This window comes from Watersipora subatra, unplaced genomic scaffold, assembly GCF_963576615.1.
Source record: "Watersipora subatra unplaced genomic scaffold, tzWatSuba1.1 SCAFFOLD_128, whole genome shotgun sequence".
Taxonomy (NCBI): Eukaryota; Metazoa; Bryozoa; class Gymnolaemata; order Cheilostomatida; family Watersiporidae; genus Watersipora; species Watersipora subatra.
This window is the reverse complement of record NW_027045347.1, coordinates 1-27,711: the sequence shown is the minus strand read 5'-3', so window position 1 is coordinate 27,711 and position 27,711 is coordinate 1. Positions and strand designations below refer to the sequence as shown.

General features: G+C 40.0%; 23 non-coding genes across 23 annotated transcripts; 12 read left to right on the top strand and 11 right to left on the bottom strand.

Moving 5' to 3' along the window:
* Window positions 1-249: 249 nt before the first annotated feature.
* Window positions 250-368, bottom strand: LOC137410238 (5S ribosomal RNA). Its single transcript, XR_010981050.1, has one exon. It is a non-coding gene; the product is annotated as a 5S ribosomal RNA (ribosomal RNA).
* Window positions 369-502: 134 nt separating this feature from the next.
* Window positions 503-621, top strand: LOC137410271 (5S ribosomal RNA). The gene has a single exon (XR_010981081.1). It is a non-coding gene; the product is annotated as a 5S ribosomal RNA (ribosomal RNA).
* Window positions 622-2,717: 2,096 nt separating this feature from the next.
* Window positions 2,718-2,836, bottom strand: LOC137410237 (5S ribosomal RNA). The gene has a single exon (XR_010981049.1). It is a non-coding gene; the product is annotated as a 5S ribosomal RNA (ribosomal RNA).
* A 134-nt stretch (window positions 2,837-2,970) lies between these two features.
* Window positions 2,971-3,089, top strand: LOC137410260 (5S ribosomal RNA). Its single transcript, XR_010981070.1, has one exon. It is a non-coding gene; the product is annotated as a 5S ribosomal RNA (ribosomal RNA).
* Window positions 3,090-5,225: 2,136 nt separating this feature from the next.
* LOC137410235 (5S ribosomal RNA) lies at window positions 5,226-5,344 on the bottom strand. Its single transcript, XR_010981047.1, has one exon. It is a non-coding gene; the product is annotated as a 5S ribosomal RNA (ribosomal RNA).
* A 134-nt stretch (window positions 5,345-5,478) lies between these two features.
* LOC137410248 (5S ribosomal RNA) lies at window positions 5,479-5,597 on the top strand. The gene has a single exon (XR_010981059.1). It is a non-coding gene; the product is annotated as a 5S ribosomal RNA (ribosomal RNA).
* Window positions 5,598-7,559: 1,962 nt separating this feature from the next.
* On the bottom strand, window positions 7,560-7,678 carry LOC137410234 (5S ribosomal RNA). Its single transcript, XR_010981046.1, has one exon. It is a non-coding gene; the product is annotated as a 5S ribosomal RNA (ribosomal RNA).
* A 134-nt stretch (window positions 7,679-7,812) lies between these two features.
* On the top strand, window positions 7,813-7,931 carry LOC137410236 (5S ribosomal RNA). The gene has a single exon (XR_010981048.1). It is a non-coding gene; the product is annotated as a 5S ribosomal RNA (ribosomal RNA).
* Window positions 7,932-9,918: 1,987 nt separating this feature from the next.
* Window positions 9,919-10,037, bottom strand: LOC137410233 (5S ribosomal RNA). The gene has a single exon (XR_010981045.1). It is a non-coding gene; the product is annotated as a 5S ribosomal RNA (ribosomal RNA).
* Window positions 10,038-10,171: 134 nt separating this feature from the next.
* LOC137410225 (5S ribosomal RNA) lies at window positions 10,172-10,290 on the top strand. Its single transcript, XR_010981037.1, has one exon. It is a non-coding gene; the product is annotated as a 5S ribosomal RNA (ribosomal RNA).
* Window positions 10,291-12,281: 1,991 nt separating this feature from the next.
* On the bottom strand, window positions 12,282-12,400 carry LOC137410232 (5S ribosomal RNA). The gene has a single exon (XR_010981044.1). It is a non-coding gene; the product is annotated as a 5S ribosomal RNA (ribosomal RNA).
* A 134-nt stretch (window positions 12,401-12,534) lies between these two features.
* Window positions 12,535-12,653, top strand: LOC137410314 (5S ribosomal RNA). Its single transcript, XR_010981122.1, has one exon. It is a non-coding gene; the product is annotated as a 5S ribosomal RNA (ribosomal RNA).
* Window positions 12,654-14,810: 2,157 nt separating this feature from the next.
* Window positions 14,811-14,929, bottom strand: LOC137410231 (5S ribosomal RNA). The gene has a single exon (XR_010981043.1). It is a non-coding gene; the product is annotated as a 5S ribosomal RNA (ribosomal RNA).
* Window positions 14,930-15,053: 124 nt separating this feature from the next.
* On the top strand, window positions 15,054-15,172 carry LOC137410214 (5S ribosomal RNA). Its single transcript, XR_010981026.1, has one exon. It is a non-coding gene; the product is annotated as a 5S ribosomal RNA (ribosomal RNA).
* A 2,153-nt stretch (window positions 15,173-17,325) lies between these two features.
* LOC137410230 (5S ribosomal RNA) lies at window positions 17,326-17,444 on the bottom strand. Its single transcript, XR_010981042.1, has one exon. It is a non-coding gene; the product is annotated as a 5S ribosomal RNA (ribosomal RNA).
* Window positions 17,445-17,578: 134 nt separating this feature from the next.
* Window positions 17,579-17,697, top strand: LOC137410313 (5S ribosomal RNA). The gene has a single exon (XR_010981121.1). It is a non-coding gene; the product is annotated as a 5S ribosomal RNA (ribosomal RNA).
* A 2,165-nt stretch (window positions 17,698-19,862) lies between these two features.
* LOC137410229 (5S ribosomal RNA) lies at window positions 19,863-19,981 on the bottom strand. The gene has a single exon (XR_010981041.1). It is a non-coding gene; the product is annotated as a 5S ribosomal RNA (ribosomal RNA).
* Window positions 19,982-20,115: 134 nt separating this feature from the next.
* Window positions 20,116-20,234, top strand: LOC137410362 (5S ribosomal RNA). Its single transcript, XR_010981167.1, has one exon. It is a non-coding gene; the product is annotated as a 5S ribosomal RNA (ribosomal RNA).
* A 2,103-nt stretch (window positions 20,235-22,337) lies between these two features.
* Window positions 22,338-22,456, bottom strand: LOC137410228 (5S ribosomal RNA). The gene has a single exon (XR_010981040.1). It is a non-coding gene; the product is annotated as a 5S ribosomal RNA (ribosomal RNA).
* Window positions 22,457-22,590: 134 nt separating this feature from the next.
* On the top strand, window positions 22,591-22,709 carry LOC137410351 (5S ribosomal RNA). The gene has a single exon (XR_010981156.1). It is a non-coding gene; the product is annotated as a 5S ribosomal RNA (ribosomal RNA).
* A 2,104-nt stretch (window positions 22,710-24,813) lies between these two features.
* On the bottom strand, window positions 24,814-24,932 carry LOC137410227 (5S ribosomal RNA). The gene has a single exon (XR_010981039.1). It is a non-coding gene; the product is annotated as a 5S ribosomal RNA (ribosomal RNA).
* A 134-nt stretch (window positions 24,933-25,066) lies between these two features.
* LOC137410339 (5S ribosomal RNA) lies at window positions 25,067-25,185 on the top strand. Its single transcript, XR_010981145.1, has one exon. It is a non-coding gene; the product is annotated as a 5S ribosomal RNA (ribosomal RNA).
* A 2,274-nt stretch (window positions 25,186-27,459) lies between these two features.
* Window positions 27,460-27,578, top strand: LOC137410324 (5S ribosomal RNA). Its single transcript, XR_010981131.1, has one exon. It is a non-coding gene; the product is annotated as a 5S ribosomal RNA (ribosomal RNA).
* The last annotated feature ends 133 nt before the right edge of the window (window positions 27,579-27,711 follow it).

Sequence of the window (27,711 nt, the reverse complement as noted above, 5' to 3'; positions counted from 1 at the left end):
TCGCGCTTTAATTGATCACGCTTGCCAGAAGGGTTTTGACGCGGAAATGCAGCAGCAAAGTTATATATACTGTTACACACTACACGTACGTAGTACATAGTACATAGTACATAGTACATAGTATATGTATATATATAACGCATACGTAGTACATGTTCATGTACATGAACATGTACATGTACATGTACATGTAGATGAAGATAGCGCGAAGATCGCGATGAAGATAGCAAGATGTAAAAATAAATAAAAAGTCTACAGCACCCGGTATTCCCAGGCGGTCACCCATCCAAGTACTAACCGGGCTCGACGTTGCTTAGCTTCAGTGATCGGACGAGAACTGGCGTTTTCAACGTGATATGGCCGTAGACACTGATGCGCTCTTCGAGACACGCTATTAACGCAGAGTTATAATAATGCTCACCAAGCCGTGACTATATTGTCCAATGGGCGTTCGCTGATTATTGCCACGTTTCTCATTAGCGTCTGTTGAAGCTTACTAAATGTCTACGGCCATATCACGTTGAAAACGCCAGTTCTCGTCCGATCACTGAAGCTAAGCAACGTCGAGCCCGGTTAGTACTTGGATGGGTGACCGCCTGGGAATACCGGGTGCTGTAGACCTTTAGTTTTTATCAAAATTATACTAATTTAGAATTTTCAAGCTTCTTTAATTCACTCTATCTCTTGATATAGAATAAAAAATCATTTCCGCTTGAAAGTCTTTTAATTCGCTCTATCTCTTGATGTAAAATAAAAAATCATTTCCGCTTGAAAGTCTTTTAATTCGCTCTATCTCTTGATGTAAAATAAAAAATCATTTCCATTTAAAAGTCTTTTAATTCGCTCTATCTCTTGATTTAAAACAAAAAATCATTTCCATTTAAAAGTCTTTTAATTCGCTCTATCTTTTGATATAAAATAAAAAATCATTTCCATTTAAAAGTCTTTTAATTCGCTCTATCTTTTGATATAAAATAAAAAATCATTTCCATTCAAAGGTTTTAGCCGAAACTGGATAATATGATTATTATTAGTACTTGATGCTATCCGGCTAGCTTCAATATTCTCATCTTCACCAGCCATGCGCCGCTGCTACCCGTGTATTTTAAAGAGGATATAATTTCGATTCGTTTTCATTTTGCGCGGCGTAATAGCTCAAGAAACTCGCGTTAAGATTTCCTTTTAATTGCGCAACTCGTATGTCGGCGTTACGAGTTTACCTAAAAGCTAAAATAAATAACTAAACGAAACTCGACTCGGCCTTTCGCCGCAAAATACGCATTCTCGTAATGTAAACTCGAGCGATCGTCTTCGATCGTGATGAAACAAAACCGTACTCGCGGATGCGTAAAAGTCTAAAAGGTAAATTGTGTCAAAAAGTTTCGAAACGATTTACAAACCGGAACGTGGAATCTACGTTACGACGGCAACTAAGTTCGGTGATGAGCGCGGGCCAGCGCGTAGCTAAGGTTGCTCCATCAGTTTTTATCTTTGCGGAACTATCTCTAGCGAAAAGCCTACTTTCGCGTAAGGTCATTTCCACGCAATTATAATTATTTAAAAGGAAAATATTTACCGTAGTTTTCAAAATGCTGACGAAATAATCTAAAGCGCGTGAAGCGGCGGTAACGAGCCTGCAACCTTCGTACGAATCGGCGAGATCTTGAACGCTATGCGTTTAGCCAATGAGTGAACGAGTCGAATATTATCGAGCGCGAACAACCACGCCATCGAAGTATGAGAGTACACACGACTCCTAATTTGCACAATATCAACGATTCGTTTGAGCCGGGAATATTCGTTACGCAATGGCAAAGTTTTAAGCTATACGTTCGAAGTAACTCGATAGCTTTTCATAGCTAATGAGCGAGCTGGACGAATAACCGGCAGCGCGATTGACCGCTCTTTCAAATATTGAGAGAGCGAACGAATCCTAGTTTACATGGTACGCATGAATGTTTCGTTGCAGCGCGATTAACCGCTCTTTCAGATGTTGAGAGAGCAAACGAATCCTAATTTACACGTGTATATAGTAGACGTACTACGATTGTTTCGTTAGGAGTTGAAGCTACTCGCGCGGCGGTCGAACGCGAGCGTACTCGTTTGGAGGCTATTACACCATTTCTAAAGCATCGCTTTATTTGGTTCGACGTGAACATCTTTTTAACACACCTGTTCGCGTAAGTAAAAGCTTTCTATGTAGGGCTGTTTTCTTTCGAACTCGTAGATGAGAAGAACAAGCCAAAGAACGGCGCTTTCTACTCACCTGTCTTTACACGCGTAGACATTAGATAGCCGGTAAACTAATAAGATCTACGATAGCGCGTCACTTTATGTCGAGAAAAAGTAACAAACTTCCTTTAAAAGAGATTTCTTCGGATTAAAAGTGAGAATATGTTATTTTTATGTTGAGATCGGACGCTGCAACAGTTTTCGTTATACACGAGTAGAGTACATCCTTCGACTACAAAAAGTGTCGCGCTTTAATTGATCACGCTTGCCAGAAGGGTTTTGACGCGGAAATGCAGCAGCAAAGTTATATATACTGTTACACACTACACGTACGTAGTACATAGTACATAGTATATGTATATATATAACGCATACGTAGTACATGTTCATGTACATGAACATGTACATGTACATGTACATGTACATGTAGATGAAGATAGCGCGAAGATCGCGATGAAGATAGCAAGATGTAAAAATAAATAAAAAGTCTACAGCACCCGGTATTCCCAGGCGGTCACCCATCCAAGTACTAACCGGGCTCGACGTTGCTTAGCTTCAGTGATCGGACGAGAACTGGCGTTTTCAACGTGATATGGCCGTAGACACTGATGCGCTCTTCGAGACACGCTATTAACGCAGAGTTATAATAATGCTCACCAAGCCGTGACTATATTGTCCAATGGGCGTTCGCTGATTATTGCCACGTTTCTCATTAGCGTCTGTTGAAGCTTACTAAATGTCTACGGCCATATCACGTTGAAAACGCCAGTTCTCGTCCGATCACTGAAGCTAAGCAACGTCGAGCCCGGTTAGTACTTGGATGGGTGACCGCCTGGGAATACCGGGTGCTGTAGACCTTTAGTTTTTATCAAAATTATACTAATTTAGAATTTTCAAGCTTCTTTAATTCACTCTATCTCTTGATATAGAATAAAAAATCATTTCCGCTTGAAAGTCTTTTAATTCGCTCTATCTCTTGATGTAAAATAAAAAATCATTTCCGCTTGAAAGTCTTTTAATTCGCTCTATCTCTTGATGTAAAATAAAAAATCATTTCCATTTAAAAGTCTTTTAATTCGCTCTATCTCTTGATTTAAAACAAAAAATCATTTCCATTTAAAAGTCTTTTAATTCGCTCTATCTTTTGATATAAAATAAAAAATCATTTCCATTTAAAAGTCTTTTAATTCGCTCTATCTTTTGATATAAAATAAAAAATCATTTCCATTCAAAAGTCTTTTAATTCGCTCTATCTTTTGATATAAAATAAAAAATCATTTCCATTCAAAGGTTTTAGCCGAAACTGGATAATATGAATATTATTAGTACTTGATGCTATCCGGCTAGCTTCAATCTCCTCATCTTCACCAGCCATGCGCCGCTGCTACCCGTGCATTTTAAAGAGGATATAATTTCGATTCGTTTTCATTTTGCGCGGCGTAATAGCTCAAGAAACTCGCGTTAAGATTTCCTTTTAATTGCGCAACTCGTATGTCGGTGTTACGAGTTTACCTAAAAGCTAAAATAAATAACTAAACGAAACTCGACTCGGCCTTTCGCCGCAAAATACGCATTCTCGTAATGTAAACTCGAGCGATCGTCTTCGATCGTGATGAAACAAAACCGTACTCGCGGATGCGTAAAAGTCTAAAAGGTAAATTGTGTCAAAAAGTTTCGAAACGATTTACAAACCGGAACGTAGAATCTACGTTACGACGGCAACTAAGTTCGGTGATGAGCGCGGGCCAGCGCGTAGCTAAGGTTGCTCCATCAGTTTTTATCTTTGCGGAACTATCTCTAGCGAAAAGCCTACTTTCGCGTAAGGTCATTTCCACGCAATTATAATTATTTAAAAGGAAAATATTTACCGTAGTTTTCAAAATGCTGACGAAATAATCTAAAGCGCGTGAAGCGGCGGTAACGAGCCTGCAACCTTCGTACGAATCGGCGAGATCTTGAACGCTATGCGTTTAGCCAATGAGTGAACGAGTCGAATATTATCGAGCGCGAACAACCACGCCATCGAAGTATGAGAGTACACACGACTCCTAATTTGCACAATATCAACGATTCGTTTGAGCCGGGAATATTCGTTACGCAATGGCAAAGTTTTAAGCTATACGTTCGAAGTAACTCGATAGCTTTTCATAGCTAATGAGCGAGCTGGACGAATAACCGGCAGCGCGATTGACCGCTCTTTCAAATATTGAGAGAGCGAACGAATCCTAATTTACATGGTACGCATGAATGTTTCGTTGCAGCGCGATTAACCGCTCTTTCAGATGTTGAGAGAGCAAACGAATCCTAATTTACACGTGTATATAGTAGACGTACTACGATTGTTTCGTTAGGAGTTGAAGCTACTCGCGCGGCGGTCGAACGCGAGCGTACTCGTTTGGAGGCTATTACACCATTTCTAAAGCATCGCTTTATTTGGTTCGACGTGAACATCTTTTTAACACACCTGTTCGCGTAAGTAAAAGCTTTCTATGTAGGGCTGTTTTCTTTCGAACTCGTAGATGAGAAGAACAAGCCAAAGAACGGCGCTTTCTACTCACCTGTCTTTACACGCGTAGACATTAGATAGCCGGTAAACTAATAAGATCTACGATAGCGCGTCACTTTATGTCGAGAAAAAGTAACAAACTTCCTTTAAAAGAGATTTCTTCGGATTAAAAGTGAGAATATGTTATTTTGATGTTGAGATCGGACGCTGCAACAGTTTTCGTTATACACGAGTAGAGTACATCCTTCGACTACAAAAAGTGTCGCGCTTTAATTGATCACGCTTGCCAGAAGGGTTTTGACGCGGAAATGCAGCAGCAAAGTTATATATACTGTTACACACTACACGTACGTAGTACATAGTACATAGTATATGTATATATATATAACGCATACGTAGTACATGAACATGTACATGTACATGTACATGTAGATGAATATAGCGCGAAGATCGCGATGAAGATAGCAAGATGTAAAAATAAATAAAAAGTCTACAGCACCCGGTATTCCCAGGCGGTCACCCATCCAAGTACTAACCGGGCTCGACGTTGCTTAGCTTCAGTGATCGGACGAGAACTGGCGTTTTCAACGTGATATGGCCGTAGACACTGATGCGCTCTTCGAGACACGCTATTAACGCAGAGTTATAATAATGCTCACCAAGCCGTGACTATATTGTCCAATGGGCGTTCGCTGATTATTGCCACGTTTCTCATTAGCGTCTGTTGAAGCTTACTAAATGTCTACGGCCATATCACGTTGAAAACGCCAGTTCTCGTCCGATCACTGAAGCTAAGCAACGTCGAGCCCGGTTAGTACTTGGATGGGTGACCGCCTGGGAATACCGGGTGCTGTAGACCTTTAGTTTTTATCAAAATTATACTAATTTAGAATTTTCAAGCTTCTTTAATTCACTCTATCTCTTGATATAGAATAAAAAATCATTTCCGCTTGAAAGTCTTTTAATTCGCTCTATCTCTTGATGTAAAATAAAAAATCATTTCCATTTAAAAGTCTTTTAATTCGCTCTATCTTTTGATATAAAATAAAAAATCATTTCCATTTAAAAGTCTTTTAATTCGCTCTATCTTTTGATATAAAATAAAAAATCATTTCCATTCAAAGGTTTTAGCCGAAACTGGATAATATGAATATTATTAGTACTTGATGCTATCCGGCTAGCTTCAATCTCCTCATCTTCACCAGCCATGCGCCGCTGCTACCTGTGTATTTTAAAGAGGATATAATTTCGATTCGTTTTCATTTTGCGCGGCGTAATAGCTCAAGAAACTCGCGTTAAGATTTCCTTTTAATTGCGCAACTCGTATGTCGGCGTTACGAGTTTACCTAAAAGCTAAAATAAATAACTAAACGAAACTCGACTCGGCCTTTCGCCGCAAAATACGCATTCTCGTAATGTAAACTCGAGCGATCGTCTTCGATCGTGATGAAACAAAACCGTACTCGCGGATGCGTAAAAGTCTAAAAGGTAAATTGTGTCAAAAAGTTTCGAAACGAATTACAAACCGGAACGTGGAATCTACGTTACGACGGCAACTAAGTTCGGTGATGAGCGCGGGCCAGCGCGTAGCTAAGGTTGCTCCATCAGTTTTTATCTTTGCGGAATTATCTCTAGCGAAAAGCCTACATTCGCGTAAGGTCATTTCCACGCGATTATAATTATTTAAAAGGAAAATATTTACCGTAGTTTTCAAAATGCTGACGAAATAATCTAAAGCGCGTGAAGCGGCGGTAACGAGCCTGCAACCTTCGTACGAATCGGCGAGATCTTGAACGCTATGCGTTTAGCCAATGAGTGAACGAGTCGAATATTATCGAGCGCGAACAACCACGCCGTCGAAGTATGAGAGTACACAAGACTCTTAATTTGCACAATATCAACGATTCGTTTGAGCCGGGAATATTCGTTACGCAATGGCAAAGTTTTAAGCTATGCGTTCGAAGTAACTCGATAGCTTTTCATAGCTAATGAGCGAGCTGGACGAATAACCGGCAGCGCGATTGACCGCTCTTTCAAATATTGAGAGAGCGAACGAATCCTAGTTTACATGGTACGCATGAATGTTTCGTTGCAGCGCGATTAACCGCTCTTTCAGATGTTGAGAGAGCAAACGAATCCTAATTTACACGTGTATATAGTAGACGTACTACGATTGTTTCGTTAGGAGTTGAAGCTACTCGCGCGGCGGTCGAACGCGAGCGTACTCGTTTGGAGGCTATTACACCATTTCTAAAGCATCGCTTTATTTGGTTCGACGTGAACATCTTTTTAACACACCTGTTCGCGTAAGTAAAAGCTTTCTATGTAGGGCTGTTTTCTTTCGAACTCGTAGATGAGAAGAACAAGCCAAAGAACGGCGCTTACTACTCACCTGTCTTTACACGCGTAGACATTAGATAGCCGGTAAACTAATAAGATCTACGATAGCGCGTCACTTTATGTCGAGAAAAAGTAACAAACTTCCTTTAAAAGAGATTTCTTCGGATTAAAAGTGAGAATATGTTATTTTTATGTTGAGATCGGACGCTGCAACAGTTTTTGTTATACACGAGTAGAGTACATCCTTCGACTACAAAAAGTGTCGCGCTTTAATTGATCACGCTTGCCAGAAGGGTTTTGACGCGGAAATGCAGCAGCAAAGTTATATATACTGTTACACACTACACGTACGTAGTACATAGTACATAGTATATGTATATATATATAACGCATACGTAGTACATGAACATGTACATGTACATGTAGATGAAGATAGCGCGAAGATCGCGATGAAGATAGCAAGATGTAAAAATAAATAAAAAGTCTACAGCACCCGGTATTCCCAGGCGGTCACCCATCCAAGTACTAACCGGGCTCGACGTTGCTTAGCTTCAGTGATCGGACGAGAACTGGCGTTTTCAACGTGATATGGCCGTAGACACTGATACGCTCTTCGAGACACGCTATTAACGCAGAGTTATAATAATGCTCACCAAGCCGTGACTATATTGTCCAATGGGCGTTCGCTGATTATTGCCACGTTTCTCATTAGCGTCTGTTGAAGCTTACTAAATGTCTACGGCCATATCACGTTGAAAACGCCAGTTCTCGTCCGATCACTGAAGCTAAGCAACGTCGAGCCCGGTTAGTACTTGGATGGGTGACCGCCTGGGAATACCGGGTGCTGTAGACCTTTAGTTTTTATCAAAATTATACTAATTTAGAATTTTCAAGCTTCTTTAATTCACTCTATCTCTTGATATAGAATAAAAAATCATTTCCGCTTGAAAGTCTTTTAATTCGCTCTATCTCTTGATGTAAAATAAAAAATCATTTCCATTTAAAAGTCTTTTAATTCGCTCTATCTTTTGATATAAAATAAAAAATCATTTCCATTTAAAAGTCTTTTAATTCGCTCTATCTTTTGATATAAAATAAAAAATCATTTCCATTCAAAGGTTTTAGCCGAAACTGGATAATATGAATATTATTAGTACTTGATGCTATCCGGCTAGCTTCAATCTCCTCATCTTCACCAGCCATGCGCCGCTGCTACCCGTGTATTTTAAAGAGGATATAATTTCGATTCGTTTTCATTTTGCGCGGCGTAATAGCTCAAGAAACTCGCGTTAAGATTTCCTTTTAATTGCGCAACTCGTATGTCGGCGTTACGAGTTTACCTAAAAGCTAAAATAAATAACTAAACGAAACTCGACTCGGCCTTTCGCCGCAAAATACGCATTCTCGTAATGTAAACTCGAGCGATCGTCTTCGATCGTGATGAAACAAAACCGTACTCGCGGATGCGTAAAAGTCTAAAAGGTAAATTGTGTCAAAAAGTTTCGAAACGAATTACAAACCGGAACGTGGAATCTACGTTACGACGGCAACTAAGTTCGGTGATGAGCGCGGGCCAGCGCGTAGCTAAGGTTGCTCCATCAGTTTTTATCTTTGCGGAATTATCTCTAGCGAAAAGCCTACATTCGCGTAAGGTCATTTCCACGCGATTATAATTATTTAAAAGGAAAATATTTACCGTAGTTTTCAAAATGCTGACGAAATAATCTAAAGCGCGTGAAGCGGCGGTAACGAGCCTGCAACCTTCGTACGAATCGGCGAGATCTTGAACGCTATGCGTTTAGCCAATGAGTGAACGAGTCGAATATTATCGAGCGCGAACAACCACGCCGTCGAAGTATGAGAGTACACACGACTCCTAATTTGCACAATATCAACGATTCGTTTGAGCCGGGAATATTCGTTACGCAATGGCAAAGTTTTAAGCTATGCGTTCGAAGTAACTCGATAGCTTTTCATAGCTAATGAGCGAGCTGGACGAATAACCGGCAGCGCGATTGACCGCTCTTTCAAATATTGAGAGAGCGAACGAATCCTAGTTTACATGGTACGCATGAATGTTTCGTTGCAGCGCGATTAACCGCTCTTTCAGATGTTGAGAGAGCAAACGAATCCTAATTTACACGTGTATATAGTAGACGTACTACGATTGTTTCGTTAGGAGTTGAAGCTACTCGCGCGGCGGTCGAACGCGAGCGTACTCGTTTGGAGGCTATTACACCATTTCTAAAGCATCGCTTTATTTGGTTCGACGTGAACATCTTTTTAACACACCTGTTCGCGTAAGTAAAAGCTTTCTATGTAGGGCTGTTTTCTTTCGAACTCGTAGATGAGAAGAACAAGCCAAAGAACGGCGCTTACTACTCACCTGTCTTTACACGCGTAGACATTAGATAGCCGGTAAACTAATAAGATCTACGATAGCGCGTCACTTTATGTCGAGAAAAAGTAACAAACTTCCTTTAAAAGAGATTTCTTCGGATTAAAAGTGAGAATATGTTATTTTTATGTTGAGATCGGACGCTGCAACAGTTTTCGTTATACACGAGTAGAGTACATCCTTCGACTACAAAAAGTGTCGCGCTTTAATTGATCACGCTTGCCAGAAGGGTTTTGACGCGGAAATGCAGCAGCAAAGTTATATATACTGTTACACACTACACGTACGTAGTACATAGTACATAGTACATAGTATATGTATATATATATAACGCATACGTAGTACATGTTCATGTACATGAACATGTACATGTACATGTACATGTAGATGAAGATAGCGCGAAGATCGCGATGAAGATAGCAAGATGTAAAAATAAATAAAAAGTCTACAGCACCCGGTATTCCCAGGCGGTCACCCATCCAAGTACTAACCGGGCTCGACGTTGCTTAGCTTCAGTGATCGGACGAGAACTGGCGTTTTCAACGTGATATGGCCGTAGACACTGATGCGCTCTTCGAGACACGCTATTAACGCAGAGTTATAATAATGCTCACCAAGCCGTGACTATATTGTCCAATGGGCGTTCGCTGATTATTGCCACGTTTCTCATTAGCGTCTGTTGAAGCTTACTAAATGTCTACGGCCATATCACGTTGAAAACGCCAGTTCTCGTCCGATCACTGAAGCTAAGCAACGTCGAGCCCGGTTAGTACTTGGATGGGTGACCGCCTGGGAATACCGGGTGCTGTAGACCTTTAGTTTTTATCAAAATTATACTAATTTAGAATTTTCAAGCTTCTTTAATTCACTCTATCTCTTGATATAGAATAAAAAATCATTTCCGCTTGAAAGTCTTTTAATTCGCTCTATCTCTTGATGTAAAATAAAAATTCATTTCCATTTAAAAGTCTTTTAATTCGCTCTATCTTTTGATATAAAATAAAAAATCATTTCCATTTAAAAGTCTTTTAATTCGCTCTATCTTTTGATATAAAATAAAAAATCATTTCCATTCAAAGGTTTTAGCCGAAACTGGATAATATGAATATTATTAGTACTTGATGCTATCCGGCTAGCTTCAATCTCCTCATCTTCACCAGCCATGCGCCGCTGCTACCCGTGCATTTTAAAGAGGATATAATTTCGATTCGTTTTCATTTTGCGCGGCGTAATAGCTCAAGAAACTCGCGTTAAGATTTCCTTTTAATTGCGCAACTCGTATGTCGGCGTTACGAGTTTACCTAAAAGCTAAAATAAATAACTAAACGAAACTCGACTCGGCCTTTCGCCGCAAAATACGCATTCTCGTAATTTAAACTCGAGCGATCGTCTTCGATCGTGATGAAACAAAACCGTACTCGCGGATGCGTAAAAGTCTAAAAGGTAAATTGTGTCAAAAAGTTTCGAAACGATTTACAAACCGGAACGTGGAATCTACGTTACGACGGCAACTAAGTTCGGTGATGAGCGCGGGCCAGCGCGTAGCTAAGGTTGCTCCATCAGTTTTTATCTTTGCGGAACTATCTCTAGCGAAAAGCCTACTTTCGCGTAAGGTCATTTCCACGCAATTATAATTATTTAAAAGGAAAATATTTACCGTAGTTTTCAAAATGCTGACGAAATAATCTAAAGCGCGTGAAGCGGCGGTAACGAGCCTGCAACCTTCGTACGAATCGGCGAGATCTTGAACGCTATGCGTTTAGCCAATGAGTGAACGAGTCGAATATTATCGAGCGCGAACAACCACGCCATCGAAGTATGAGAGTACACACGACTCCTAATTTGCACAATATCAACGATTCGTTTGAGCCGGGAATATTCGTTACGCAATGGCAAAGTTTTAAGCTATACGTTCGAAGTAACTCGATAGCTTTTCATAGCTAATGAGCGAGCTGGACGAATAACCGGCAGCGCAATTGACCGCTCTTTCAAATATTGAGAGAGCGAACGAATCCTAATTTACATGGTACGCATGAATGTTTCGTTGCAGCGCGATTAACCGCTCTTTCAGATGTTGAGAGAGCAAACGAATCCTAATTTACACGTGTATATAGTAGACGTACTACGATTGTTTCGTTAGGAGTTGAAGCTACTCGCGCGGCGGTCGAACGCGAGCGTACTCGTTTGGAGGCTATTACACCATTTCTAAAGCATCGCTTTATTTGGTTCGACGTGAACATCTTTTTAACACACCTGTTCGCGTAAGTAAAAGCTTTCTATGTAGGGCTGTTTTCTTTCGAACTCGTAGATGAGAAGAACAAGCCAAAGAACGGCGCTTTCTACTCTCCTGTCTTTACACGCGTAGACATTAGATAGCCGGTAAACTAATAAGATCTACGATAGCGCGTCACTTTATGTCGAGAAAAAGTAACAAACTTCCTTTAAAAGAGATTTCTTCGGATTAAAAGTGAGAATATGTTATTTTTATGTTGAGATCGGACGCTGCAACAGTTTTCGTTATACACGAGTAGAGTACATCCTTCGACTACAAAAAGTGTCGCGCTTTAATTGATCACGCTTGCCAGAAGGGTTTTGACGCGGAAATGCAGCAGCAAAGTTATATATACTGTTACACACTACACGTACGTAGTACATAGTACATAGTACATAGTATATGTATATATATAACGCATACGTAGTACATGTTCATGTACATGAACATGTACATGTACATGTACATGTACATGTAGATGAAGATAGCGCGAAGATCGCGATGAAGATAGCAAGATGTAAAAATAAATAAAAAGTCTACAGCACCCGGTATTCCCAGGCGGTCACCCATCCAAGTACTAACCGGGCTCGACGTTGCTTAGCTTCAGTGATCGGACGAGAACTGGCGTTTTCAACGTGATATGGCCGTAGACACTGATGCGCTCTTCGAGACACGCTATTAACGCAGAGTTATAATAATGCTCACCAAGCCGTGACTATATTGTCCAATGGGCGTTCGCTGATTATTGCCACGTTTCTCATTAGCGTCTGTTGAAGCTTACTAAATGTCTACGGCCATATCACGTTGAAAACGCCAGTTCTCGTCCGATCACTGAAGCTAAGCAACGTCGAGCCCGGTTAGTACTTGGATGGGTGACTGCCTGGGAATACCGGGTGCTGTAGACCTTTAGTTTTTATCAAAATTATACTAATTTAGAATTTTCAAGCTTCTTTAATTCACTCTATCTCTTGATATAGAATAAAAAATCATTTCCGCTTGAAAGTCTTTTAATTCGCTCTATCTCTTGATGTAAAATAAAAAATCATTTCCGCTTGAAAGTCTTTTAATTCGCTCTATCTCTTGATGTAAAATAAAAAATCATTTCCATTTAAAAGTCTTTTAATTCGCTCTATCTCTTGATTTAAAACAAAAAATCATTTCCATTTAAAAGTCTTTTAATTCGCTCTATCTTTTGATATAAAATAAAAAATCATTTCCATTTAAAAGTCTTTTAATTCGCTCTATCTTTTGATATAAAATAAAAAATCATTTCCATTTAAAAGTCTTTTAATTCGCTCTATCTTTTGATATAAAATAAAAAATCATTTCCATTCAAAGGTTTTAGCCGAAACTGGATAACATGAATATTATTAGTACTTGATGCTATCCGGCTAGCTTCAATCTCCTCATCTTCACCAGCCATGCGCCGCTGCTACCCGTGCATTTTAAAGAGGATATAATTTCGATTCGTTTTCATTTTGCGCGGCGTAATAGCTCAAGAAACTCGCGTTAAGATTTCCTTTTAATTGCGCAACTCGTATGTCGGCGTTACGAGTTTACCTAAAAGCTAAAATAAATAACTAAACGAAACTCGACTCGGCCTTTCGCCGCAAAATACGCATTCTCGTAATGTAAACTCGAGCGATCGTCTTCGATCGTGATGAAACAAAACCGTACTCGCGGATGCGTAAAAGTCTAAAAGGTAAATTGTGTCAAAAAGTTTCGAAACGATTTACAAACCGGAACGTGGAATCTACGTTACGACGGCAACTAAGTTCGGTGATGAGCGCGGGCCAGCGCGTAGCTAAGGTTGCTCCATCAGTTTTTATCTTTGCGGAACTATCTCTAGCGAAAAGCCTACTTTCGCGTAAGGTCATTTCCACGCAATTATAATTATTTAAAAGGAAAATATTTACCGTAGTTTTCAAAATGCTGACGAAATAATCTAAAGCGCGTGAAGCGGCGGTAACGAGCCTGCAACCTTCGTACGAATCGGCGAGATCTTGAACGCTATGCGTTTAGCCAATGAGTGAACGAGTCGAATATTATCGAGCGCGAACAACCACGCCATCGAAGTATGAGAGTACACACGACTCCTAATTTGCACAATACCAACGATTCGTTTGAGCCGGGAATATTCGTTACGCAATGGCAAAGTTTTAAGCTATACGTCCGAAGTAACTCGATAGCTTTTCATAGCTAATGAGCGAGCTGGACGAATAACCGGCAGCGCGATTGACCGCTCTTTCAAATATTGAGAGAGCGAACGAATCCTAATTTACATGGTACGCATGAATGTTTCGTTGCAGCGCGATTAACCGCTCTTTCAGATGTTGAGAGAGCAAACGAATCCTAATTTACACGTGTATATAGTAGACGTACTACGATTGTTTCGTTAGGAGTTGAAGCTACTCGCGCGGCGGTCGAACGCGAGCGTACTCGTTTGGAGGCTATTACACCATTTCTAAAGCATCGCTTTATTTGGTTCGACGTGAACATCTTTTTAACACACCTGTTCGCGTAAGTAAAAGCTTTCTATGTAGGGCTGTTTTCTTTCGAACTCGTAGATGAGAAGAACAAGCCAAAGAACGGCGCTTTCTACTCACCTGTCTTTACACGCGTAGACATTAGATAGCCGGTAAACTAATAAGATCTACGATAGCGCGTCACTTTATGTCGAGAAAAAGTAACAAACTTCCTTTAAAAGAGATTTCTTCGGATTAAAAGTGAGAATATGTTATTTTTATGTTGAGATCGGACGCTGCAACAGTTTTCGTTATACACGAGTAGAGTACATCCTTCGACTACAAAAAGTGTCGCGCTTTAATTGATCACGCTTGCCAGAAGGGTTTTGACGCGGAAATGCAGCAGCAAAGTTATATATACTGTTACACACTACACGTACGTAGTACATAGTATATGTATATATATAACGCATACGTAGTACATGTTCATGTACATGAACATGTACATGTACATGTACATGTACATGTACATGTACATGTAGATGAAGATAGCGCGAAGATCGCGATGAAGATAGCAAGATGTAAAAATAAATAAAAAGTCTACAGCACCCGGTATTCCCAGGCGGTCACCCATCCAAGTACTAACCGGGCTCGACGTTGCTTAGCTTCAGTGATCGGACGAGAACTGGCGTTTTCAACGTGATATGGCCGTAGACACTTCGAGACACGCTATTAACGCAGAGTTATAATAATGCTCACCAAGCCGTGACTATATTGTCCAATGGGCGTTCGCTGATTATTGCCACGTTTCTCATTAGCGTCTGTTGAAGCTTACTAAATGTCTACGGCCATATCACGTTGAAAACGCCAGTTCTCGTCCGATCACTGAAGCTAAGCAACGTCGAGCCCGGTTAGTACTTGGATGGGTGACCGCCTGGGAATACCGGGTGCTGTAGACCTTTAGTTTTTATCAAAATTATACTAATTTAGAATTTTCAAGCTTCTTTAATTCACTCTATCTCTTGATATAGAATAAAAAATCATTTCCGCTTGAAAGTCTTTTAATTCGCTCTATCTCTTGATGTAAAATAAAAAATCATTTCCGCTTGAAAGTCTTTTAATTCGCTCTATCTCTTGATGTAAAATAAAAAATCATTTCCATTTAAAAGTCTTTTAATTCGCTCTATCTCTTGATTTAAAACAAAAAATCATTTCCATTTAAAAGTCTTTTAATTCGCTCTATCTTTTGATATAAAATAAAAAATCATTTCCATTTAAAAGTCTTTTAATTCGCTCTATCTTTTGATATAAAATAAAAAATCATTTCCATTTAAAAGTCTTTTAATTCGCTCTATCTTTTGATATAAAATAAAAAATCATTTCCATTCAAAGGTTTTAGCCGAAACTGGATAATATGAATATTATTAGTACTTGATGCTATCCGGCTAGCTTCAATCTCCTCATCTTCACCAGCCATGCGCCGCTGCTACCCGTGCATTTTAAAGAGGATATAATTTCGATTCGTTTTCATTTTGCGCGGCGTAATAGCTCAAGAAACTCGCGTTAAGATTTCCTTTTAATTGCGCAACTCGTATGTCGGCGTTACGAGTTTACCTAAAAGCTAAAATAAATAACTAAACGAAACTCGACTCGGCCTTTCGCCGCAAAATACGCATTCTCGTAATGTAAACTCGAGCGATCGTCTTCGATCGTGATGAAACAAAACCGTACTCGCGGATGCGTAAAAGTCTAAAAGGTAAATTGTGTCAAAAAGTTTCGAAACGATTTACAAACCGGAACGTGGAATCTACGTTACGACGGCAACTAAGTTCGGTGATGAGCGCGGGCCAGCGCGTAGCTAAGGTTGCTCCATCAGTTTTTATCTTTGCGGAACTATCTCTAGCGAAAAGCCTACTTTCGCGTAAGGTCATTTCCACGCAATTATAATTATTTAAAAGGAAAATATTTACCGTAGTTTTCAAAATGCTGACGAAATAATCTAAAGCGCGTGAAGCGGCGGTAACGAGCCTGCAACCTTCGTACGAATCGGCGAGATCTTGAACGCTATGCGTTTAGCCAATGAGTGAACGAGTCGAATATTATCGAGCGCGAACAACCACGCCATCGAAGTATGAGAGTACACACGACTCCTAATTTGCACAATATCAACGATTCGTTTGAGCCGGGAATATTCGTTACGCAATGGCAAAGTTTTAAGCTATACGTTCGAAGTAACTCGATAGCTTTTCATAGCTAATGAGCGAGCTGGACGAATAACCGGCAGCGCGATTGACCGCTCTTTCAAATATTGAGAGAGCGAACGAATCCTAATTTACATGGTACGCATGAATGTTTCGTTGCAGCGCGATTAACCGCTCTTTCAGATGTTGAGAGAGCAAACGAATCCTAATTTACACGTGTATATAGTAGACGTACTACGATTGTTTCGTTAGGAGTTGAAGCTACTCGCGCGGCGGTCGAACGCGAGCGTACTCGTTTGGAGGCTATTACACCATTTCTAAAGCATCGCTTTATTTGGTTCGACGTGAACATCTTTTTAACACACCTGTTCGCGTAAGTAAAAGCTTTCTATGTAGGGCTGTTTTCTTTCGAACTCGTAGATGAGAAGAACAAGCCAAAGAACGGCGCTTTCTACTCTCCTGTCTTTACACGCGTAGACATTAGATAGCCGGTAAACTAATAAGATCTACGATAGCGCGTCACTTTATGTCGAGAAAAAGTAACAAACTTCCTTTAAAAGAGATTTCTTCGGATTAAAAGTGAGAATATGTTATTTTTATGTTGAGATCGGACGCTGCAACAGTTTTCGTTATACACGAGTAGAGTACATCCTTCGACTACAAAAAGTGTCGCGCTTTAATTGATCACGCTTGCCAGAAGGGTTTTGACGCGGAAATGCAGCAGCAAAGTTATATATACTGTTACACACTACACGTACGTAGTACATAGTACATAGTACATAGTATATGTATATATATAACGCATACGTAGTACATGTTCATGTACATGAACATGTACATGTACATGTACATGTAGATGAAGATAGCGCGAAGATCGCGATGAAGATAGCAAGATGTAAAAATAAATAAAAAGTCTACAGCACCCGGTATTCCCAGGCGGTCACCCATCCAAGTACTAACCGGGCTCGACGTTGCTTAGCTTCAGTGATCGGACGAGAACTGGCGTTTTCAACGTGATATGGCCGTAGACACTGATGCGCTCTTCGAGACACGCTATTAACGCAGAGTTATAATAATGCTCACCAAGCCGTGACTATATTGTCCAATGGGCGTTCGCTGATTATTGCCACGTTTCTCATTAGCGTCTGTTGAAGCTTACTAAATGTCTACGGCCATATCACGTTGAAAACGCCAGTTCTCGTCCGATCACTGAAGCTAAGCAACGTCGAGCCCGGTTAGTACTTGGATGGGTGACTGCCTGGGAATACCGGGTGCTGTAGACCTTTAGTTTTTATCAAAATTATACTAATTTAGAATTTTCAAGCTTCTTTAATTCACTCTATCTCTTGATATAGAATAAAAAATCATTTCCGCTTGAAAGTCTTTTAATTCGCTCTATCTCTTGATGTAAAATAAAAAATCATTTCCGCTTGAAAGTCTTTTAATTCGCCCTATCTCTTGATGTAAAATAAAAAATCATTTCCATTTAAAAGTCTTTTAATTCGCTCTATCTCTTGATTTAAAACAAAAAATCATTTCCATTTAAAAGTCTTTTAATTCGCTCTATCTTTTGATATAAAATAAAAAATCATTTCCATTTAAAAGTCTTTTAATTCGCTCTATCTTTTGATATAAAATAAAAAATCATTTCCATTTAAAAGTCTTTTAATTCGCTCTATCTTTTGATATAAAATAAAAAATCATTTCCATTCAAAGGTTTTAGCCGAAACTGGATAATATGAATATTATTAGTACTTGATGCTATCCGGCTAGCTTCAATCTCCTCATCTTCACCAGCCATGCGCCGCTGCTACCCGTGCATTTTAAAGAGGATATAATTTCGATTCGTTTTCATTTTGCGCGGCGTAATAGCTCAAGAAACTCGCGTTAAGATTTCCTTTTAATTGCGCAACTCGTATGTCGGCGTTACGAGTTTACCTAAAAGCTAAAATAAATAACTAAACGAAACTCGACTCGGCCTTTCGCCGCAAAATACGCATTCTCGTAATGTAAACTCGAGCGATCGTCTTCGATCGTGATGAAACAAAACCGTACTCGCGGATGCGTAAAAGTCTAAAAGGTAAATTGTGTCAAAAAGTTTCGAAACGATTTACAAACCGGAACGTGGAATCTACGTTACGACGGCAACTAAGTTCGGTGATGAGCGCGGGCCAGCGCGTAGCTAAGGTTGCTCCATCAGTTTTTATCTTTGCGGAACTATCTCTAGCGAAAAGCCTACTTTCGCGTAAGGTCATTTCCACGCAATTATAATTATTTAAAAGGAAAATATTTACCGTAGTTTTCAAAATGCTGACGAAATAATCTAAAGCGCGTGAAGCGGCGGTAACGAGCCTGCAACCTTCGTACGAATCGGCGAGATCTTGAACGCTATGCGTTTAGCCAATGAGTGAACGAGTCGAATATTATCGAGCGCGAACAACCACGCCATCGAAGTATGAGAGTACACACGACTCCTAATTTGCACAATATCAACGATTCGTTTGAGCCGGGAATATTCGTTACGCAATGGCAAAGTTTTAAGCTATACGTTCGAAGTAACTCGATAGCTTTTCATAGCTAATGAGCGAGCTGGACGAATAACCGGCAGCGCGATTGACCGCTCTTTCAAATATTGAGAGAGCGAACGAATCCTAATTTACATGGTACGCATGAATGTTTCGTTGCAGCGCGATTAACCGCTCTTTCAGATGTTGAGAGAGCAAACGAATCCTAATTTACACGTGTATATAGTAGACGTACTACGATTGTTTCGTTAGGAGTTGAAGCTACTCGCGCGGCGGTCGAACGCGAGCGTACTCGTTTGGAGGCTATTACACCATTTCTAAAGCATCGCTTTATTTGGTTCGACGTGAACATCTTTTTAACACACCTGTTCGCGTAAGTAAAAGCTTTCTATGTAGGGCTGTTTTCTTTCGAACTCGTAGATGAGAAGAACAAGCCAAAGAACGGCGCTTTCTACTCACCTGTCTTTACACGCGTAGACATTAGATAGCCGGTAAACTAATAAGATCTACGATAGCGCGTCACTTTATGTCGAGAAAAAGTAACAAACTTCCTTTAAAAGAGATTTCTTCGGATTAAAAGTGAGAATATGTTATTTTTATGTTGAGATCGGACGCTGCAACAGTTTTCGTTATACACGAGTAGAGTACATCCTTCGACTACAAAAAGTGTCGCGCTTTAATTGATCACGCTTGCCAGAAGGGTTTTGACGCGGAAATGCAGCAGCAAAGTTATATATACTGTTACACACTACACGTACGTAGTACATAGTACATAGTACATAGTATATGTATATATATAACGCATACGTAGTACATGTTCATGTACATGAACATGTACATGTACATGTACATGTACATGTACATGTAGATGAAGATAGCGCGAAGATCGCGATGAAGATAGCAAGATGTAAAAATAAATAAAAAGTCTACAGCACCCGGTATTCCCAGGCGGTCACCCATCCAAGTACTAACCGGGCTCGACGTTGCTTAGCTTCAGTGATCGGACGAGAACTGGCGTTTTCAACGTGATATGGCCGTAGACACTGATGCGCTCTTCGAGACACGCTATTAACGCAGAGTTATAATAATGCTCACCAAGCCGTGACTATATTGTCCAATGGGCGTTCGCTGATTATTGCCACGTTTCTCATTAGCGTCTGTTGAAGCTTACTAAATGTCTACGGCCATATCACGTTGAAAACGCCAGTTCTCGTCCGATCACTGAAGCTAAGCAACGTCGAGCCCGGTTAGTACTTGGATGGGTGACCGCCTGGGAATACCGGGTGCTGTAGACCTTTAGTTTTTATCAAAATTATACTAATTTAGAATTTTCAAGCTTCTTTAATTCACTCTATCTCTTGATATAGAATAAAAAATCATTTCCGCTTGAAAGTCTTTTAATTCGCTCTATCTCTTGATGTAAAATAAAAAATCATTTCCGCTTGAAAGTCTTTTAATTCGCTCTATCTCTTGATGTAAAATAAAAAATCATTTCCATTTAAAAGTCTTTTAATTCGCTCTATCTCTTGATTTAAAACAAAAAATCATTTCCATTTAAAAGTCTTTTAATTCGCTCTATCTTTTGATATAAAATAAAAAATCATTTCCATTTAAAAGTCTTTTAATTCGCTCTATCTTTTGATATAAAATAAAAAATCATTTCCATTCAAAGGTTTTAGCCGAAACTGGATAATATGAATATTATTAGTACTTGATGCTATCCGGCTAGCTTCAATCTCCTCATCTTCACCAGCCATGCGCCGCTGCTACCCGTGTATTTTAAAGAGGATATAATTTCGATTCGTTTTCATTTTGCGCGGCGTAATAGCTCAAGAAACTCGCGTTAAGATTTCCTTTTAATTGTGCAACTCGTATGTCGGCGTTACGAGTTTACCTAAAAGCTAAAATAAATAACTAAACGAAACTCGACTCGGCCTTTCGCCGCAAAATACGCATTCTCGTAATGTAAACTCGAGCGATCGTCTTCGATCGTGATGAAACAAAACCGTACTCGCGGATGCGTAAAAGTCTAAAAGGTAAATTGTGTCAAAAAGTTTCGAAACGAATTACAAACCGGAACGTGGAATCTACGTTACGACGGCAACTAAGTTCGGTGATGAGCGCGGGCCAGCGCGTAGCTAAGGTTGCTCCATCAGTTTTTATCTTTGCGGAATTATCTCTAGCGAAAAGCCTACTTTCGCGTAAGGTCATTTCCACGCGATTATAATTATTTAAAAGGAAAATATTTACCGTAGTTTTCAAAATGCTGACGAAATAATCTAAAGCGCGTGAAGCGGCGGTAACGAGCCTGCAACCTTCGTACGAATCGGCGAGATCTTGAACGCTATGCGTTTAGCCAATGAGTGAACGAGTCGAATATTATCGAGCGCGAACAACCACGCCGTCGAAGTATGAGAGTACACACGACTCCTAATTTGCACAATATCAACGATTCGTTTGAGCCGGGAATATTCGTTACGCAATGGCAAAGTTTTAAGCTATGCGTTCGAAGTAACTCGATAGCTTTTCATAGCTAATGAGCGAGCTGGACGAATAACCGGCAGCGCGATTGACCGCTCTTTCAAATATTGAGAGAGCGAACGAATCCTAGTTTACATGGTACGCATGAATGTTTCGTTGCAGCGCGATTAACCGCTCTTTCAGATGTTAAGAGAGCAAACGAATCCTAATTTACACGTGTATATAGTAGACGTACTACGATTGTTTCGTTAGGAGTTGAAGCTACTCGCGCGGCGGTCGAACGCGAGCGTACTCGTTTGGAGGCTATTACACCATTTCTAAAGCATCGCTTTATTTGGTTCGACGTGAACATCTTTTTAACACACCTGTTCGCGTAAGTAAAAGCTTTCTATGTAGGGCTGTTTTCTTTCGAACTCGTAGATGAGAAGAACAAGCCAAAGAACGGCGCTTTCTACTCACCTGTCTTTACACGCGTAGACATTAGATAGCCGGTAAACTAATAAGATCTACGATAGCGCGTCACTTTATGTCGAGAAAAAGTAACAAACTTCCTTTAAAAGAGATTTCTTCGGATTAAAAGTGAGAATATGTTATTTTTATGTTGAGATCGGACGCTGCAACAGTTTTCGTTATACACGAGTAGAGTACATCCTTCGACTACAAAAAGTGTCGCGCTTTAATTGATCACGCTTGCCAGAAGGGTTTTGACGCGGAAATGCAGCAGCAAAGTTATATATACTGTTACACACTACACGTACGTAGTACATAGTACATAGTACATAGTATATGTATATATATAACGCATACGTAGTACATGTTCATGTACATGAACATGTACATGTACATGTACATGTACATGTAGATGAAGATAGCGCGAAGATCGCGATGAAGATAGCAAGATGTAAAAATAAATAAAAAGTCTACAGCACCCGGTATTCCCAGGCGGTCACCCATCCAAGTACTAACCGGGCTCGACGTTGCTTAGCTTCAGTGATCGGACGAGAACTGGCGTTTTCAACGTGATATGGCCGTAGACACTGATGCGCTCTTCGAGACACGCTATTAACGCAGAGTTATAATAATGCTCACCAAGCCGTGACTATATTGTCCAATGGGCGTTCGCTGATTATTGCCACGTTTCTCATTAGCGTCTGTTGAAGCTTACTAAATGTCTACGGCCATATCACGTTGAAAACGCCAGTTCTCGTCCGATCACTGAAGCTAAGCAACGTCGAGCCCGGTTAGTACTTGGATGGGTGACCGCCTGGGAATACCGGGTGCTGTAGACCTTTAGTTTTTATCAAAATTATACTAATTTAGAATTTTCAAGCTTCTTTAATTCACTCTATCTCTTGATATAGAATAAAAAATCATTTCCGCTTGAAAGTCTTTTAATTCGCTCTATCTCTTGATGTAAAATAAAAAATCATTTCCGCTTGAAAGTCTTTTAATTCGCTCTATCTCTTGATGTAAAATAAAAAATCATTTCCATTTAAAAGTCTTTTAATTCGCTCTATCTCTTGATTTAAAACAAAAAATCATTTCCATTTAAAAGTCTTTTAATTCGCTCTATCTTTTGATATAAAATAAAAAATCATTTCCATTTAAAAGTCTTTTAATTCGCTCTATCTTTTGATATAAAATAAAAAATCATTTCCATTCAAAGGTTTTAGCCGAAACTGGATAATATGAATATTATTAGTACTTGATGCTATCCGGCTAGCTTCAATCTCCTCATCTTCACCAGCCATGCGCCGCTGCTACCCGTGTATTTTAAAGAGGATATAATTTCGATTCGTTTTCATTTTGCGCGGCGTAATAGCTCAAGAAACTCGCGTTAAGATTTCCTTTTAATTGCGCAACTCGTATGTCGGCGTTACGAGTTTACCTAAAAGCTAAAATAAATAACTAAACGAAACTCGACTCGGCCTTTCGCCGCAAAATACGCATTCTCGTAATGTAAACTCGAGCGATCGTCTTCGATCGTGATGAAACAAAACCGTACTCGCGGATGCGTAAAAGTCTAAAAGGTAAATTGTGTCAAAAAGTTTCGAAACGAATTACAAACCGGAACGTGGAATCTACGTTACGACGGCAACTAAGTTCGGTGATGAGCGCGGGCCAGCGCGTAGCTAAGGTTGCTCCATCAGTTTTTATCTTTGCGGAATTATCTCTAGCGAAAAGCCTACTTTCGCGTAAGGTCATTTCCACGCGATTATAATTATTTAAAAGGAAAATATTTACCGTAGTTTTCAAAATGCTGACGAAATAATCTAAAGCGCGTGAAGCGGCGGTAACGAGCCTGCAACCTTCGTACGAATCGGCGAGATCTTGAGCGCTATGCGTTTAGCCAATGAGTGAACGAGTCGAATATTATCGAGCGCGAACAACCACGCCGTCGAAGTATGAGAGTACACACGACTCCTAATTTGCACAATATCAACGATTCGTTTGAGCCGGGAATATTCGTTACGCAATGGCAAAGTTTTAAGCTATGCGTTCGAAGTAACTCGATAGCTTTTCATAGCTAATGAGCGAGCTGGACGAATAACCGGCAGCGCGATTGACCGCTCTTTCAAATATTGAGAGAGCGAACGAATCCTAGTTTACATGGTACGCATGAATGTTTCGTTGCAGCGCGATTAACCGCTCTTTCAGATGTTAAGAGAGCAAACGAATCCTAATTTACACGTGTATATAGTAGACGTACTACGATTGTTTCGTTAGGAGTTGAAGCTACTCGCGCGGCGGTCGAACGCGAGCGTACTCGTTTGGAGGCTATTACACCATTTCTAAAGCATCGCTTTATTTGGTTCGACGTGAACATCTTTTTAACACACCTGTTCGCGTAAGTAAAAGCTTTCTATGTAGGGCTGTTTTCTTTCGAACTCGTAGATGAGAAGAACAAGCCAAAGAACGGCGCTTTCTACTCACCTGTCTTTACACGCGTAGACATTAGATAGCCGGTAAACTAATAAGATCTACGATAGCGCGTCACTTTAGGTCGAGAAAAAGTAACAAACTTCCTTTAAAAGAGATTTCTTCGGATTAAAAGTGAGAATATGTTATTTTTATGTTGAGATCGGACGCTGCAACAGTTTTCGTTATACACGAGTAGAGTACATCCTTCGACTACAAAAAGTGTCGCGCTTTAATTGATCACGCTTGCCAGAAGGGTTTTGACGCGGAAATGCAGCAGCAAAGTTATATATACTGTTACACACTACACGTACGTAGTACATAGTACATAGTACATAGTACATAGTATATGTATATATATAACGCATACGTAGTACATGTTCATGTACATGAACATGTACATGTACATGTACATGTAGATGAAGATAGCGCGAAGATCGCGATGAAGATAGCAAGATGTAAAAATAAATAAAAAGTCTACAGCACCCGGTATTCCCAGGCGGTCACCCATCCAAGTACTAACCGGGCTCGACGTTGCTTAGCTTCAGTGATCGGACGAGAACTGGCGTTTTCAACGTGATATGGCCGTAGACACTGATGCGCTCTTCGAGACACGCTATTAACGCAGAGTTATAATAATGCTCACCAAGCCGTGACTATATTGTCCAATGGGCGTTCGCTGATTATTGCCACGTTTCTCATTAGCGTCTGTTGAAGCTTACTAAATGTCTACGGCCATATCACGTTGAAAACGCCAGTTCTCGTCCGATCACTGAAGCTAAGCAACGTCGAGCCCGGTTAGTACTTGGATGGGTGACCGCCTGGGAATACCGGGTGCTGTAGACCTTTAGTTTTTATCAAAATTATACTAATTTAGAATTTTCAAGCTTCTTTAATTCACTCTATCTCTTGATATAGAATAAAAAATCATTTCCGCTTGAAAGTCTTTTAATTCGCTCTATCTCTTGATGTAAAATAAAAAATCATTTCCGCTTGAAAGTCTTTTAATTCGCTCTATCTCTTGATGTAAAATAAAAAATCATTTCCATTTAAAAGTCTTTTAATTCGCTCTATCTCTTGATTTAAAACAAAAAATCATTTCCATTTAAAAGTCTTTTAATTCGCTCTATCTTTTGATATAAAATAAAAAATCATTTCCATTTAAAAGTCTTTTAATTCGCTCTATCTTTTGATATAAAATAAAAAATCATTTCCATTCAAAGGTTTTAGCCGAAACTGGATAATATGAATATTATTAGTACTTGATGCTATCCGGCTAGCTTCAATCTCCTCATCTTCACCAGCCATGCGCCGCTGCTACCCGTGTATTTTAAAGAGGATATAATTTCGATTCGTTTTCATTTTGCGCGGCGTAATAGCTCAAGAAACTCGCGTTAAGATTTCCTTTTAATTGCGCAACTCGTATGTCGGCGTTACGAGTTTACCTAAAAGCTAAAATAAATAACTAAACGAAACTCGACTCGGCCTTTCGCCGCAAAATACGCATTCTCGTAATGTAAACTCGAGCGATCGTCTTCGATCGTGATGAAACAAAACCGTACTCGCGGATGCGTAAAAGTCTAAAAGGTAAATTGTGTCAAAAAGTTTCGAAACGAATTACAAACCGGAACGTGGAATCTACGTTACGACGGCAACTAAGTTCGGTGATGAGCGCGGGCCAGCGCGTAGCTAAGGTTGCTCCATCAGTTTTTATCTTTGCGGAATTATCTCTAGCGAAAAGCCTACTTTCGCGTAAGGTCATTTCCACGCGATTATAATTATTTAAAAGGAAAATATTTACCGTAGTTTTCAAAATGCTGACGAAATAATCTAAAGCGCGTGAAGCGGCGGTAACGAGCCTGCAACCTTCGTACGAATCGGCGAGATCTTGAACGCTATGCGTTTAGCCAATGAGTGAACGAGTCGAATATTATCGAGCGCGAACAACCACGCCGTCGAAGTATGAGAGTACACACGACTCCTAATTTGCACAATATCAACGATTCGTTTGAGCCGGGAATATTCGTTACGCAATGGCAAAGTTTTAAGCTATGCGTTCGAAGTAACTCGATAGCTTTTCATAGCTAATGAGCGAGCTGGACGAATAACCGGCAGCGCGATTGACCGCTCTTTCAAATATTGAGAGAGCGAACGAATCCTAGTTTACATGGTACGCATGAATGTTTCGTTGCAGCGCGATTAACCGCTCTTTCAGATGTTGAGAGAGCAAACGAATCCTAATTTACACGTGTATATAGTAGACGTACTACGATTGTTTCGTTAGGAGTTGAAGCTACTCGCGCGGCGGTCGAACGCGAGCGTACTCGTTTGGAGGCTATTACACCATTTCTAAAGCATCGCTTTATTTGGTTCGACGTGAACATCTTTTTAACACACCTGTTCGCGTAAGTAAAAGTTTTCTATGTAGGGCTGTTTTCTTTCGAACTCGTAGATGAGAAGAACAAGCCAAAGAACGGCGCTTACTACTCACCTGTCTTTACACGCGTAGACATTAGATAGCCGGTAAACTAATAAGATCTACGATAGCGCGTCACTTTATGTCGAGAAAAAGTAACAAACTTCCTTTAAAAGAGATTTCTTCGGATTAAAAGTGAGAATATGTTATTTTTATGTTGAGATCGGACGCTGCAACAGTTTTCGTTATACACGAGTAGAGTACATCCTTCGACTACAAAAAGTGTCGCGCTTTAATTGATCACGCTTGCCAGAAGGGTTTTGACGCGGAAATGCAGCAGCAAAGTTATATATACTGTTACACACTACACGTACGTAGTACATAGTACATAGTACATCGTATATGTATATATATATATAACGCATACGTAGTACATGTTCATGTACATGAACATGTACATGAACATGTACTTCGTATGCGTTATATATCCAAGTACTAACCGGTCTCGACGTTGCTTAGCTTCAGCGATCGGACAAGAACTGGCGTTTTCAACGTGATATGGCCGTAGACACTGATGCGCTCTTCGAGACACGCTATTAACGCAGAGTTATAATAATGCTCACCAAGCCGTGACTATATTGTCTAATGAGCGTTCGCTGATTATTGCCACGTTTCTCATTAGCGTCTGTTGAAGCTTACTAAATGTCTACGGCCATATCACGTTGAAAACGCCAGTTCTCGTCCGATCACTGAAGCTAAGCAACGTCGAGCCCGGTTAGTACTTGGATGGGTGACCGCCTGGGAATACCGGGTGCTGTAGACCTTTAGTTTTTATCAAAATTATACTAATTTAGAATTTTCAAGCTTCTTTAATTCACTCTATCTCTTGATATAGAATAAAATATCATTTCCGCTTGAAAGTCTTTTAATTCGCTCTATCTCTTGATGTAAAATAA